This window comes from Carcharodon carcharias, chromosome X, assembly GCF_017639515.1.
Source record: "Carcharodon carcharias isolate sCarCar2 chromosome X, sCarCar2.pri, whole genome shotgun sequence".
In the NCBI taxonomy this organism is placed as follows: Eukaryota; Metazoa; Chordata; class Chondrichthyes; order Lamniformes; family Lamnidae; genus Carcharodon; species Carcharodon carcharias.
The window spans coordinates 24,090,185-24,103,440 of NC_054507.1; the positions used below are offsets into that span (position 1 = coordinate 24,090,185).

At 42.7% G+C, this 13,256-nt stretch overlaps 1 protein-coding gene across 6 annotated transcripts in view; it reads left to right on the forward strand.

The window, feature by feature from the left end:
- The first annotated feature begins 842 nt into the window (after positions 1-842).
- Positions 843-13,256, forward strand: part of LOC121273273 (LIM domain and actin-binding protein 1-like) — a 127,955-nt gene continuing 115,541 nt past the window's right edge. For all 6 annotated transcript variants that reach the window (XM_041180321.1, XM_041180320.1, XM_041180325.1 and 3 more), the window contains exons 1-2: positions 843-1,176; positions 1,399-1,434. The gene's annotated coding sequence lies outside the window, so the exon portion shown is untranslated. The remainder of the gene's footprint in view (positions 1,177-1,398; positions 1,435-13,256) is intronic.

The following is a 13,256-nucleotide window of genomic DNA, read 5'->3' on the forward strand; positions in this document are numbered from 1 at the left end:
GGCGGAGAAGAAAAGAGTTGACGTTTCAAGTCCTCATGACCCTTCAACAGAATTGATTTCGTCATGAGAACTCGAAATGTCAACTCTTTTCTTCTCTGCCGATGCTGCCAGACCTGCTGAGTTTTTCCAGGTAATTCTGTTTTTGTTTTGGATTTCCAGCATCCGCAGTTTTTTGTTTTTATCATTTACAGGAAGTTGGATAAACACATGAGGGAGAAAGGAACAGAAGGATATGATGATGGGGTGAGATGAAGTAAGGGTTAAGGAGGTATAAACGCTGGTGGCCAAATGGCCTGTTTCTATGCTGTATATTCTATGTAATGATGGCCATAGAATGGTTAGAGCACAGAAGGAGGCCATTCAGCCTGTTATCTCATTGCTAGCTTTCTGTAAGAACGACTCAGTCGGTCCTACTCCCCAGCCCTTTCCTTGCATATTTTTTTCTTTGGGTGCTTATCCAATTCCTTTTTGAAAGCCATGATCGAATTAGCCTCCACCACCTTCTCAGGCAATGTATTTCAGATCCTAACTACTCACTGCATGAACATTTTTTTTCTTATTCGCTCCATTGCTTCTTTTACCAATTACCTTAAATCTCTGCTCTCTGGTTTTGGATCCTTCCAACAATGGAAACAGTTTCTCCCAATCTATTCTGTCCAGACCCCCTCAGGATATTCAATACATCCTCTCCACTAGTCCACTTCATCGCTCTTCAAAATTTGGAACAATCCAATGACTTTTCAAAGAAACAAAGTGCAACACATTTTTTAAAAGCGGATCATTGCTGGTGGAATCCAGCAGGTGGTGTAAACACTGGAAAATTCTTGCCTCCCAACCCTGCAGATGGTGTTGTCCAAGAGGACGATGCATCCGCTCGGCGATTGTTCTCTCGCGCCAAAGGGCTTCGAGCTGCCGGCGCCCCGCGCCCCCTGAAGCCTGGGAAGACCAGTCGGAGGACTCGCAAGGATGATTTCAACTCCAGCTTTGACGCGCTGAGGTCATTCGCTGGTGCGTGGCTGAAAATCTCGAGGCAGTCCAGTCAGTCTGGGAAATTGGAACTGGGCAGTTGAGGCAGGTGCGCTGGCAAGGCAGTGTGGGGAAAAGCTTTCTCCTCGCAGGAATATAAACTTTCGTTGACATTCGGAAAACCGTCAGGGGCGAAGAACGACTCAACAGGTGAGGAGAAAAATGCTAGCAAAAGCGCGATATTGAATAAGTGTTCTTAAATTGTTGAGCAGATCGAGGAGCTGTGAAAAGTCAAGCCGCCCTCTCTTGGACTTGTAGTCAGAAGAAAATTCTGGATTCTCAAGGACTTTGGTCTATTCGGTTATATTTTAAAAATATTTCTGGGTGTTTATGAATTGGTCTCCTGATTTGTTGTATCTTTTCCCTCCCCAGTTCTGCAGATTTACGCATACGTATCCACCTGTTAAGGTGAGTGTCCTCCCCCCCACCCCCCGTTCTGATAAGGAATTTTGCGAGGTTGAATTTAATTTTGTTTGGTTGAAATTTTTTTCTTGGGATATTAACTTAAAAATAATTTGGAAAAGCTTGTGAATAATTCTCCAAAAAGAAGGTCCAAAACAAGCGTTTTTATACGTGAGGTGCTTGTTAATGTTTTTTTTCATTCTGTTTTGTGGTTATTGAAAATAAAATCTTGCTTATACTTTAAATTGCACTTTCGTCGTCTTTTACTGTACTTATATCCAGATTTACTTTCCCAAACCCTAAATGTGGGTATTTGTAAGAGATTGAGACAACAGTTGTCTGTATATAGATAGACACAAATACATTGTGGTCTGCTGCTAACTTAAACATTTATGTTTTACTAAAATTTTTGATGTGATGTAATTGAGTTTATTTTTCTTATTTAACACATTTGGAGTCGAAATCAAATGCCTTGTTCAAATTCTGTAATTGTTTACTGATTCTAATGTGCTTGATTGAATTTGAACAAAATACAGTATTAAGTGAAGGAATTAAATGTAGACTTAATGTGTTTTCCATTTTATATATTTGATTAATTCCTTTACCTTGTGTGTGACTGGTACTGTTTTTATTTTGATACCTGGGAGGTAAGCACCTTGGTGGCCATTGCTTGGTGTTGCTCTTTAACAGCTTTCCAGATGCCCCAACCAAAATCAGGAATTTTTTATACATGTAAGATTCTGTGCCACTATGCTGTGCTATGGGGCTGTTGTATGAAACTTGTAATGTTCAACCAAATATGGAATAAAAATAATGCAGCTACTTGACATAATTTTGGAACAACCAACAGAAGGCAGTAGGATATAAAAGTTGGCTAAACAACTTGAAGATATGAGTTTTTAAGATATTAATCAGACTTTATTACTTTTGTTTGCATGACCAAATAGCTTCTTTAAAACTTATAGATACTGTGGAGCTCCGAGGTATTCCTATCATAACTGCATTTATGTGTGTGGGGTGGGTGGGGCAGGTTGGTGGAGAAGAGCTATTGTAGAAACCCTGATTAATTGTTTTAAGTTTAATAGTAAACGGCCTTATCAGAAGTGATTCGGAGTTGCTGACTCTGGTCTAATAGTTTAACACCAGTAGCTGCAGCTTTTTTCCAGCTGTCCTTAATTCAACTTCAAAACACTCCAAGCTGGTTTCCACAAGCGATGCCATCAGCACTTGCTGTTTAAAAATAATGCATTGTACTTTTGATTTATACTGATGGAAAAAATCTGGTGGACCTGAATTAAAATGTTTAATGTTAGTTGGAAATCACTTCCACATTTCCTGGTGAGTCAGTTTAATGAATTGTGTGCTTAAGGATGTATTGTGCCAGATGTTTGAGTGTGTGATGCCAAATTGTAATTTTAATAAAAAATTGGCCAATCTGTTAGATTCTGTTGACATGACCTTTGCTTATAACTGACCATCTGTGCCACTTGGTTAAAGCCTCATTCCATGCTGACACTGAGAGAGTGCTGCACTGTTGGGAGTTGCCATGTTTTTGATGTATTTAAACTGAAACTTTGGGCGGGATTTTCCGGCCCCACCCATCGCCAGGGTCATCTGGTTCCACCGAAAGTGAATGGACTTTTGGCTGGGCTGCCGCATCCCTCAAGGTGGGGCCGGAAAATCCCGGCCTCTAGCTACCTGTTCAGATGAAAGGGCAAAACAAACGGGGCATTTGAAGACTCGAGAGTTCTAGTGTCCTGGCCAAGGGTAAAATAGTTTACTAATACCACCAAACTGAGGGTTGGTCTGATCATTCATTTATTTATGGGATCTTGCCCACTTAAGCGACTGTGCTTTAAAAATGGTTAATTGGTTTTCGAGTGCTTGGTGATGTCCTGAGGGCATGTAGTACAATCTAAATGAAAGTTAGTTATTCTTTGGGTTAGAGGAGAGGAGGAGACAGGAGGGTGGCAGCAGTGATGTTTCTTTGACTGGTCCCTGCTGTAAAACCCACATGTGGTTGTCTGGTGGGAATGGAACTGCATTTAACTTAATTATTTTTTCCCCTTCCTTAGTTGAATTGCCAACTGACACTTCATTATCTAGGTACTGGGATGAGAAACTACAATGCGAATCATACATCTATAGGTAAGAGAGGGAGGAAGTTGTCTTGATTTTTTAAAAAAATTGTCTGAAGTAATGGGTAGTATGACAGCACAGCAAGTTGCTCCAAAATAGCTATTACTGCACACTTGGAAGGTTTGATTTGCTGATCTGCCAAAGATTGTTTCATAGTTTTGAAAAGTTGCTTTTGTTCAAGTTCATCAGCAGCTGCTGTTTTTATTTTCCAGTTGTGCAACAGAGCTGCAAAACCAGATTTTTATTTTTGATTTGATAAGACAGATTTTTTTCAGCAAACTTGTTTTGAACCTGTTCATTATTATTGTGCACTATTCCAAATTTCCTCCTGGATTGGCTGTTCCTCAGGAGGTGAGAGATACAATTTTCTTGGATTGTGGGATTGTTTGTGTATAGACAATGAAGCATGAGGAGTTTCTTTGGTACACATATTGGCACGTGGTCTAAGTTGGAAACCAGATTCGGGTGGGTGGAAATTACTGAAATGAAATTGCTTCGTCCTCCCTACCTTTGTGTTCTCAAAATTGTTTTTAGGTCATCTGTAATCTTTTATTTAAAAAATCTCTTTGAAACAATTCTCACACTATCTTTCAATTATCTCGGATTAGTGTCTCTTTTGTTGGTGGTAACACGTTTGTCCCTTGATTGGGGCTTGAAATCACAACAATCTTGACTCAAGCATATGACCTAGACAATTTTTTTTCAGTTCTGCATTGTAGGAGGTGCTGCCTCTTGAATGAAGCATTTAAATTGAGGCCTCTCTGCCTGCTTGTGTGTGTGGGTGTACAAGATCTCAGTGCTATTGGGAGAAGGGCAGGGAGTTTCCCTGGTATCCTGGCCATTGTATCTCCTTCAAGTAACACCTCCAACGTTGCTGTTTGTGGGATCTTGCTGGGTGCAAAATGGCCACCATGTTTGCCTACATAAGTGACTGTACTTCATTGGTTGTGAAGCACTTTGGGACATTCTAAGGATATGAAAGATGCAATATATTTGCAAGTTTTTTCTTTTTGATTGCACAGGTATGCTAACAGGGTTCTCCTGAGTGCCTTGAGCATTCCATTCATACTGTGTGCACACTTTCAAACCCAGTGCAAGTCTCCATGAGCAATAGCACAGGAGACCTGCTAATGTAATGTTTTGCCACAGATGTAACAAGCAACCAGACTACTGTCAATAACACTTTGGTCAGTCTTTTGAGGTGTGCTATGTTTTCTATCATCCTTTGTCTCCCTTGTCAAAGTAAGCCAAGAGGTTTAATTGGAGGTGAATTTACTAGAGATCGTGTATGTTCTGTCAATGGTTATGCCAACTCAACCCTTTGGATCAGCAAGGGGCGTGTGAGGAGACAGGGGACTATACTGGGATGAAACAGAGACTACGTGAATAGCACATTGGGTTCATGTAAGTTCTGGTAAGTCCTTTTCAGGCTTTAACTATAGTTAAAGAATCAAGACCTGACATAGTACTAACCTTCAAGTTAGTTAGGTTAGCTTGTTAAACAGAGAACTGCCTGGAGTGCCAGTTATCTGTCAATCACCTGAAAGTTGGTTCAACTGGTGTTAATTACTGTAGCAGGAAGCTAAACTAGCTAGTGACTCAAAAGGGTCTATAAAAGAGACAGACTTTTCAAACCACATGATCAGTAAGGGGTGCGCGAGAAGACAGGCGACTGCACAGGAGTGAGATGGAGACTGAATGAGTAGCGAATTAGGTTCATGTAGGAATTTAGTGCATGGGGGAAAGAGGGGTGGTATAGATCGAATAATTCCTAAGTTAATTAAGTGAGTAATTAGGTTACCTAAATAACATAGGTAATAATGGCAGGACAGGTGCTATGTTGCAGCTGTGGAATGTGGGGTCTTTTGGACGCCAAGGCGATCCATGACACACACATTTGCAGAAAGTGTAAAGCAGCTAGAGGAATTCTAGATCAGGATTATTGATCTGGAAGCAAAGCTGCAGACACCGCAACATAAGGGAGGGGGAGAAATACCTGGACACTTTGTTCCAGAAGATGGTCACGCCTCTTAGAAGAGGGTCATCTGTTTTGGTCAGCAGTGTGGGACAGGAGGAGGATGTGACCGTGAGTGAGGCAGGTAATAGGACTGAGCAGACAATAGTGGAGGAGCCTCAGACTTTGCAATCGTCAAACAGGTTTGTAGTGCTCATAACCTATGTAGATGAAAGTGAGGTTTGCAAGGTGGATAAGCAGGCTGACCATGGCACCATGGTACAGGAAGCTGTTCAAGCCGGGGAGCAAACAGGAATGTAGTGGTAGTAGGGGACAGTATAATGAGGGGGATTGACGCTGTTCTGTGCAACAAAGAGTAAGAGTCCAGAAGGCTGTGTTGCCTGCCTGGTGCCAGGGTTTGGGACATCTGCTCAGGGCTGGAGAGGAACTTGCAGTAGGAGGCGAGGATGCAGTCATTATGGTCCATGTAGTTATCAACAACATAGGCAGGACAGGACAAAGAAGGAGGTTCTGCATGGTCAGTATGAGGAGCTAGGCATCAAATTAAGAAGCAGAGCCTCAAAGATACTAACCTCTGGATTATTACCTGAGCCTTGAGCAAATTGGCATAGGACAAATAAAATTAAAGAGATGAATGTGTGGCTCAAAAACTGGTGTGGGAGAAATGGGTTCTGGTTCATGGAGCACTGGCACCAATACTGGGGAAAGTTGGGGCTGTACCGTTGGGACGGTCTACACCTGAGCTGTGCTGGGATGTGTGTTCTTGCGAATTGCATAACTAGGGAAGTGGAGAGGGTTTTAAACTAAACAAGGGGGCTGAGGGATCAAGCTTGGGTAGAAGTGGCAAATCGAGGGGTAGATTCAAGGTAGGACACCATAATAGTAATACAGGAAATGAGACTCGTAGAATAGCAGGAAGGGACAGAGAGAGAGAACCTAAGAATACACGTAGTCAACACTAGATGTTGCAAAGGTAACAAAAAGACAAAACTAAAGGCTCTGTATTTGCATGTTGTTAGGAAATAGAGACACTTTAAGTTGTGTGTATTTGGGCGTGTTAGGAATAAGGTTTAAGTTTAATTTATATTTTATGTTTGTGGGTTAAAAAGGTGAAACCTGGGATCTAGTTTAATTTTGGAATGGAGACAGCAGGTGTAAGGCTTTGTTTGTGTACCTGCATTCTAATGAAGATTTTACAACTCTTGAAGGGAAGTCAAAACAAACACAGGGTTTAAAAATATCTGTTCTGTTGCTTTGCAACAGGGGTCCAGAGCGAGGGACCTGCAGAGACAGAAAACTGGAAAAGCAGCTTTAGTTCACTTGAAGCCAGGATCCCAGAGAGGCTGAACGGGAGAGGAAACTGCAGGAACAGGTTCCAGAAGCTAAAGAAGAAAGTCCCCAAATCCAGGGGAGTGGAACAGGAAAGATACCAAGAGGACAGTTAAGTCAAAGAAAGAGGACAGGAACCTGAAAAAAGCCCTGTGAAGTGAAGTTGAGTGAGGACCAGAGAAGAAGGCTTCAAGCTTAGAGGAGAAAGCTGCAGGATGCAGATTTAAAGCAATATTGTCATGCTGGAAGATCCAAGTGGATAGCCAAAGGTCTGTAACTCTATACTATGGGCATGTGAAGCAGCGGTGTTCTGTTGGCACGTCTGAGTCAGTGAGAGAGAGTGCATGGAAGAAAGCTTGAATGCACGTAGTGAGTCCGCAGAGATGATAAACAGCTCGTGCACCAGCGTGAGGTCACTCTGGACTTCCCTGCTTGCCTTTGACGGATGGGCACTGAGCTGGGATACTGGTTTCCTGATCCATCCCCCACACTGGCATTGACTGCTGAGGTAATTGCCTGTGTGAGGGCTTGCAGGTCCAAGCGCAACCCCAGGAACCCCTGATTCTGTCCCTGGAGCTGCCTCTCCAGGAGAATTGCCACTCTCTCAATGGTGAAGGCAATGTGCTCAGCCATGAGGGTCAACATAGTGCTCATGCTTCAATTGGACTCCTCCACGATAGAGCCATGACACTCATACCTTCATGGATCTCCGCCAGATCCTCCCATACACCCCACTGGACATCCAGCATCTGCCGCCTAATGGACGACTCCAGAGGCTCATCATCTGCCTTCGACTCAGCATTGTCCTGGCCTCCAGACGCCCCCTGACTGCCAACACCCTGTCTCTGCCTGCTCCTCAAACGAGTGTGAAGTGCCTTCACCGCTGTGCTCTGATATTCTAGCTGAAGATCTAACGCCCACTAAGGTGCTGGTATCTGCACTGGTGTCTGGTTCAGAGACCGTGTGTGATGCAGATGCAGCTGAAGCCTGGCGGTCCTCTGGTATGAGGGGTGGCTCTTCAGTGTCCTGCAGAAGAGTGTGCTGGCGAATCTAAGGGAGAACAACGACATGTCATTAGTTTAAGCTATCACACTGTCTCTGTGCATGCCAGGCACCCTGGTGAGACAGTGGAGATCTGCATCATGGTGCAATCATCTTTCAATGATCAATGGGGACTCCAGTTTTGAGGCTTCCATCAATGATGAGACTACACAAGAATGTTTGCACCATCCAAAACTCTCACCTTTATGCACTGCACTCTTACCTTCATCTGACACCCCAGCCTCTCCGCGACTGGCTGACTGAGGTGTGTGACACCTCTCCAGCTCCAAGGCATCCTGCTCAAATCTGGATAGGGTTAGGAGGTTTGGGGAAGCCTCTGCCTGTCTGAGACCTCTCAATGTTGTTATGACTCATCTTCTCGTGGAAGGAAAGAGGAGCATTGAAACACAAACAGATCAGCCATGATCTTATTGAATGGTGGAGCAGGCTCGAGGGGCCGAATGGCCTACTTGTGCTCCTATCTTGTATGTTTGTATAGTTTTGACGCTGTGTTTGAAAAGTGCCTGAGGGTCCTGGTAATGTGAAAATTGCTTTTTTCTTATGCAGTTTCCACAAAGTGCAGCTGTGTTTTTTCTCACTTTTCCCTCCTGGCTAAGAGAAGGTGATCTCTGCAGGAGATGGGTGAGCTACTGACTTAGCTGTGGGCCAAACAACAAGGCTACCGATGAAAACCCACTCCTTGAAGAATGTCAGACACGTTGGAGGCATGACCTTGTTTATGGGACTGCTGCTATTGATAGCGCAGTAAAATAAATGCATTGGAATAAAAACGGAAATACTCAGGTCAGGCAGCATCTGTGGAGGGAGAAATGGTTGACGTTTCAGGTCAATAACCTTTTGTCAGAACTGGGAAAAGTTAGAAATGTAATGGGTTTTAAGCAAGTGAAAGGATGGAGAGTAGAAAAAGAACAATTGGATCATTACAGGAGACCGAGGTCAGCACATGAAAGTGATGGCAGGTGGCTTTGACTCAAGTTTGTGGACTGAACAGAGGTGTTCTGCGAAGCAGTCACTTAATCTGCGTTTGGTATCCTCAATGTAGAGCAGACCCCATTGTGAACAGCAAATAAGGTATACTAAATTATAAGAAGTAAATACAAATCGCTTTCATTTGGAAGGAGTGTTTTGGGCCTTGGATGATGAGCAGGTGAAAGCTTATTGACCTGAAACGTTAACTCTGTTTCTATTTCCATAAATGTTGCCAGACCTGTGTGTTTCCACAATTTGTTTTTTTTTAAAATTTGATTTCCAGCATCAATAGCATTTTGCTTTTGTGTAAATGCATTGGAATCCCTGAGTAACCAGCTCATAAAATTGTAAAGCAGCTGAGTGTGTCTGCAGTTCTGGCTATTGTGTATGGTGATTGTGACGACCTTTGAGCCGGAAGCAGTACAGTAAAGAAAACTTGTTTCTTTAAAATGTCTGTCGCATGTTTGAGTTGGGATCAATTGTGATTTTCTTGGATGATTAAAAAAAAAATCTGGTCCATGTGACCTGACAACCCTTGACCTGGAGGCAGTACCAACAGGAAGGCAGTTAAGACCAGAAGCCATGTGGCTGGCATACACAAAGGAAAGCTACAAGCAGAGGAGCTGGAGGGTGAAGATGATCAGCACACGGATGCAGACAGTGATAAAGAGGAACATGGAATTTGTGTGAACCGAACAAATCTCTTCAAAAAGGTCAGTCTGTGTTTGGCAGTAAGAGGAAGCAACGTACGTGTGAGCTAAAAGGAGTGAATTTTAAAAAGCGCTGTGAATACCTCCGGCATGCGAAAGAGCTGAGAGTTTGTATCATAAGTGGCCAGACAATGAACTAGAATGTTGTTGGTTGGTTGTAACGGAACTCTGGAAAGCTACACCATCAGGACTATCGTGAGGGAGAGGGGGTTCGTAGAAGTGTGCCTTGCTTATGATGATCGTACTGTAAAACTTGTGAAAGCTGTTGTCAGACTCCTGACCTACCCCGCGTGAATAAAGAACATATTGTGGAACTGTGTAGCTATGTGGTGCCACATGTCTGCGGGGAGTGATGCAAATGCTTGTGGTCGTGTAAGGCATATCTTTGTATATACTATTTAAAGTGAAATTTACCTTTTTAATTTGAAGTATTATTTGTCTGTTTAATTCCTGTTTAATTTGCGTTGGTTCTGATTTATGTTAAAGTTAAAAAAAGTGGAAACTTGGTAATTGCTTCTTTGTGGATCATTTGGTTTACAATCCCCTACCATTGTGGGTTCTTGAAGTTTCAAATGCTGAGCATTTGGAGTTTCTCAATGATGGGTGGGACTCAGAACAGCTGCTACTGCATTCTTTCTGAATCACTTTTACTAAAAGGGTACAGGAGTTTACAAAATGTAAGATTGTGGGAGGGAACTGGAGGTTCAAAAGTTTCATATTAAGTCATGGTTGCTTTATTGAAGCACACTTCTCACACTCTGTCACTCACATTCCTATCCCCAGTTTAAGACTTTCCCAGCTATTGTATTGTGCTGAGTCACTTAACTTATGGGTGGGGTGAGGCGCACATTTCCACTAAAAGAATTTGAAGGAAGTTGGGGAGATGTTAGATCATCCAACTGCAGGTATATAAATTGATTCTTTCTTTCCATCCATACCATGCTTAAATAATTCTAGCCATTGGGGGAGCATCTTGGTGTTTCTTATTGTCCAACAGTTTAGGGTGTGTTTTTCTAATTAAGGCCAACAAACATCTATTCGTTTTTTTTAAGCAAAATAACTGTGACAGTGCTTACAGTGTATTTAAGTAGAACTTTTTAAATATGCTTTCACTTCAGGCCTTCCATTCAATCCTCCTTGCAAATTTTAAATAGTGACACAGTATATAACAGTCCAGCTCTTGAGTAAGAAGGATGTCATTTGGCCTGTTGTGCCTTTGCTCACTCATTCAAAGAGCCATCCAATTAGTCCCATTGCTCCTGCTCTGTCCCTGTAGCCCTGTAAATTTATCTTCCGTTAAAGTATACATCCATTTTCCTTTTGAAAGTCACTTTGAATCTGTGTCCACTACCCTTTTCAAGCAGTGCGTTCCAGATGACAATTTGCTGTATTTTTAAATTCTTCTCCTCCTTCGGGATTTTGTTCTCCAATTATCTATTATAGTGGAGAAGCCACTGTGGCTTTCAGGCCAGGTGAAAGCAGGTTTGGATCAATGGGGAAGGATGAAATAGCCCAAAGGATATGTCTGAAACTTTCCTTTTTCTGAGGCCAGGAGAAGCGGTAATGCTGCTGTAGGCTCCACAAGGCAAGTGATGGCTTTCCCTTCTGTGGAACCCTCTCAAACCACCCCCCACAACCACCTCCGTGGAAACCTATGAGTAACCAAAGACTACACTATCTTCAGCAGCCAAATTGTGCTCTCTGGCAGCATTTAAATGAGATTAAAATTGCTGTGCGCTTCTGCCACTGGGATTAATGACCTTATTGGAGCTGTTTCCTGCTGGAGCCCTGCTCAGTTTTATAATGTGCTCGTTTACCCCCCCCCCCCCCCACCCCGCCCTCGCCACACTAGTGAGAAAGCTGGAGAGGATCAGACCATTGGCCCAGAGCTTCATAGGTCGGATTTTAGTGTTCTACCTCCAAGGGTAACAGAATTATGCCCAAAATTACTTTCAACCAAGGCTTTGGGAGGCTTGCTGTTCTAATTATTGCCTGCCATCACCCCTACATGACCAGCAGCCGACATTTCCCAAACGAATTGTGTGCCTGCCACCCTCCTGGCTATAACCTTGCTGTAAGATGTTTGGGACATAACTGATATCAACTTGTAAATTGTGCGCAAAACAGAAGATTTATGTTTTATTAAGAGAACCCCTTGTACAAGTGGTAAATAAAACTGTTAGCTGTTTTTGGTATCCATTTCAATCTAATTATGATCCAAACAATAGTACAATTAAAAGCAAGCTTAAATGGACTGTAAATCTTCCCCAGGAGGTTCCATCCACCATGTAATAAGACGCTGTTTACTTGAACAGTTCAGGAAACCTGGGCTTGCTTTGGTAAGTGAATAATTCAGATAACTGATTGCATATTCCAGTGTTGTATTGCATGAAATATTCAGCAGTGAAACATGATGAAATAATTATACATAGGGCATTAGCGGGGAGAAGATAGCGTCGTGGTGATGTCACTGGACTAGCGATCCAGAAGTGCAGGCTAATGCTCTGGGGACCCCAGCAGCTGGTGAAATTCAAATTTGGTTAATAAAATCTGGAATCGAAAACTAATCTCAGTAATTGTGACCATGAAACTATCATCGATTGTTGTAAAAACCCATCTGGTTCACTAATGTATTTTTTTTAAGAGTAGGCCTGGCTTACACGTGACTTCTGATGCACAACAATGTGGTTGACTCTTAAATGCCCACTGAAAGGGCCTAAGTTCAAAGCCACTCAATTCAAGGGCAATTAGGGATGGGCAACAAATGCTGGCCTTGCCAATGACACCCACATCCCATGAAAGAATAATTAATGCTGTGTCGTATGGGACTTTTTTGTTAATCATGCAGAATCACAGAATTGTTACAGTACAGAAGGAGACCATTCAGCCCATTGTATCTGTGCCAGCTCTCCGAAAGAGCAGTTTACTTAGTGCCATTCCCCTGCCTTCTCCCCATAGCCCTACACATTGTTCCTTTTCAGATAATACCCCAATTCCCTCTTTAATATCTTGATTGAACCTGTCCTGCCACAAAGGCAGTACATTCCAGATCCTAACCACTAAGATAGTATCCTCTGGATAAGTATCTTGCTTCAACTCAATTGACTGCTCAAGAAATCCATTGCAAAGGTCCGTTTTATAAGCTGGCTTTGGTATAAGTGGACAAGGTTATCGGCACTGAGCAAAGGCAATTTTTGGAATAGTGTGTATGATAGGTATAACATTCTGTTTGCTCTTTGCTGTGCAATAAATAAATGAGTAGAAAATCTGGGTGAAAATGTTAAAAATTACATTGTAGCTATCACATGTAAGTCGTCTGGGTTACCCCCCAAAAGCTTGGCAAATATCCTGAACTGCCAGGAAATACATAAAACTGCATATCCAACATTAATTAGAACTTTTTATTTATTCGTTCATGGGATGTGGGTGTTGCTGCCTAGGCCAGCATTTATTGCCCATCCCTAATTGCCCTTGAGAAGGAGGTGGTGATTTGCCACCTTGAATCACTGTAGTCCATGTGGTGTAGGTAGACCAAAGTGCTGTTAAGAAGGGAGATCTTGTGGCAATGACGGAGAGGTGATCTTAGTTCCAAGTCAGGATGGTGTATGACTTGGAGGGGAGCTTGCAGGTGGTGGTGTTCCCAT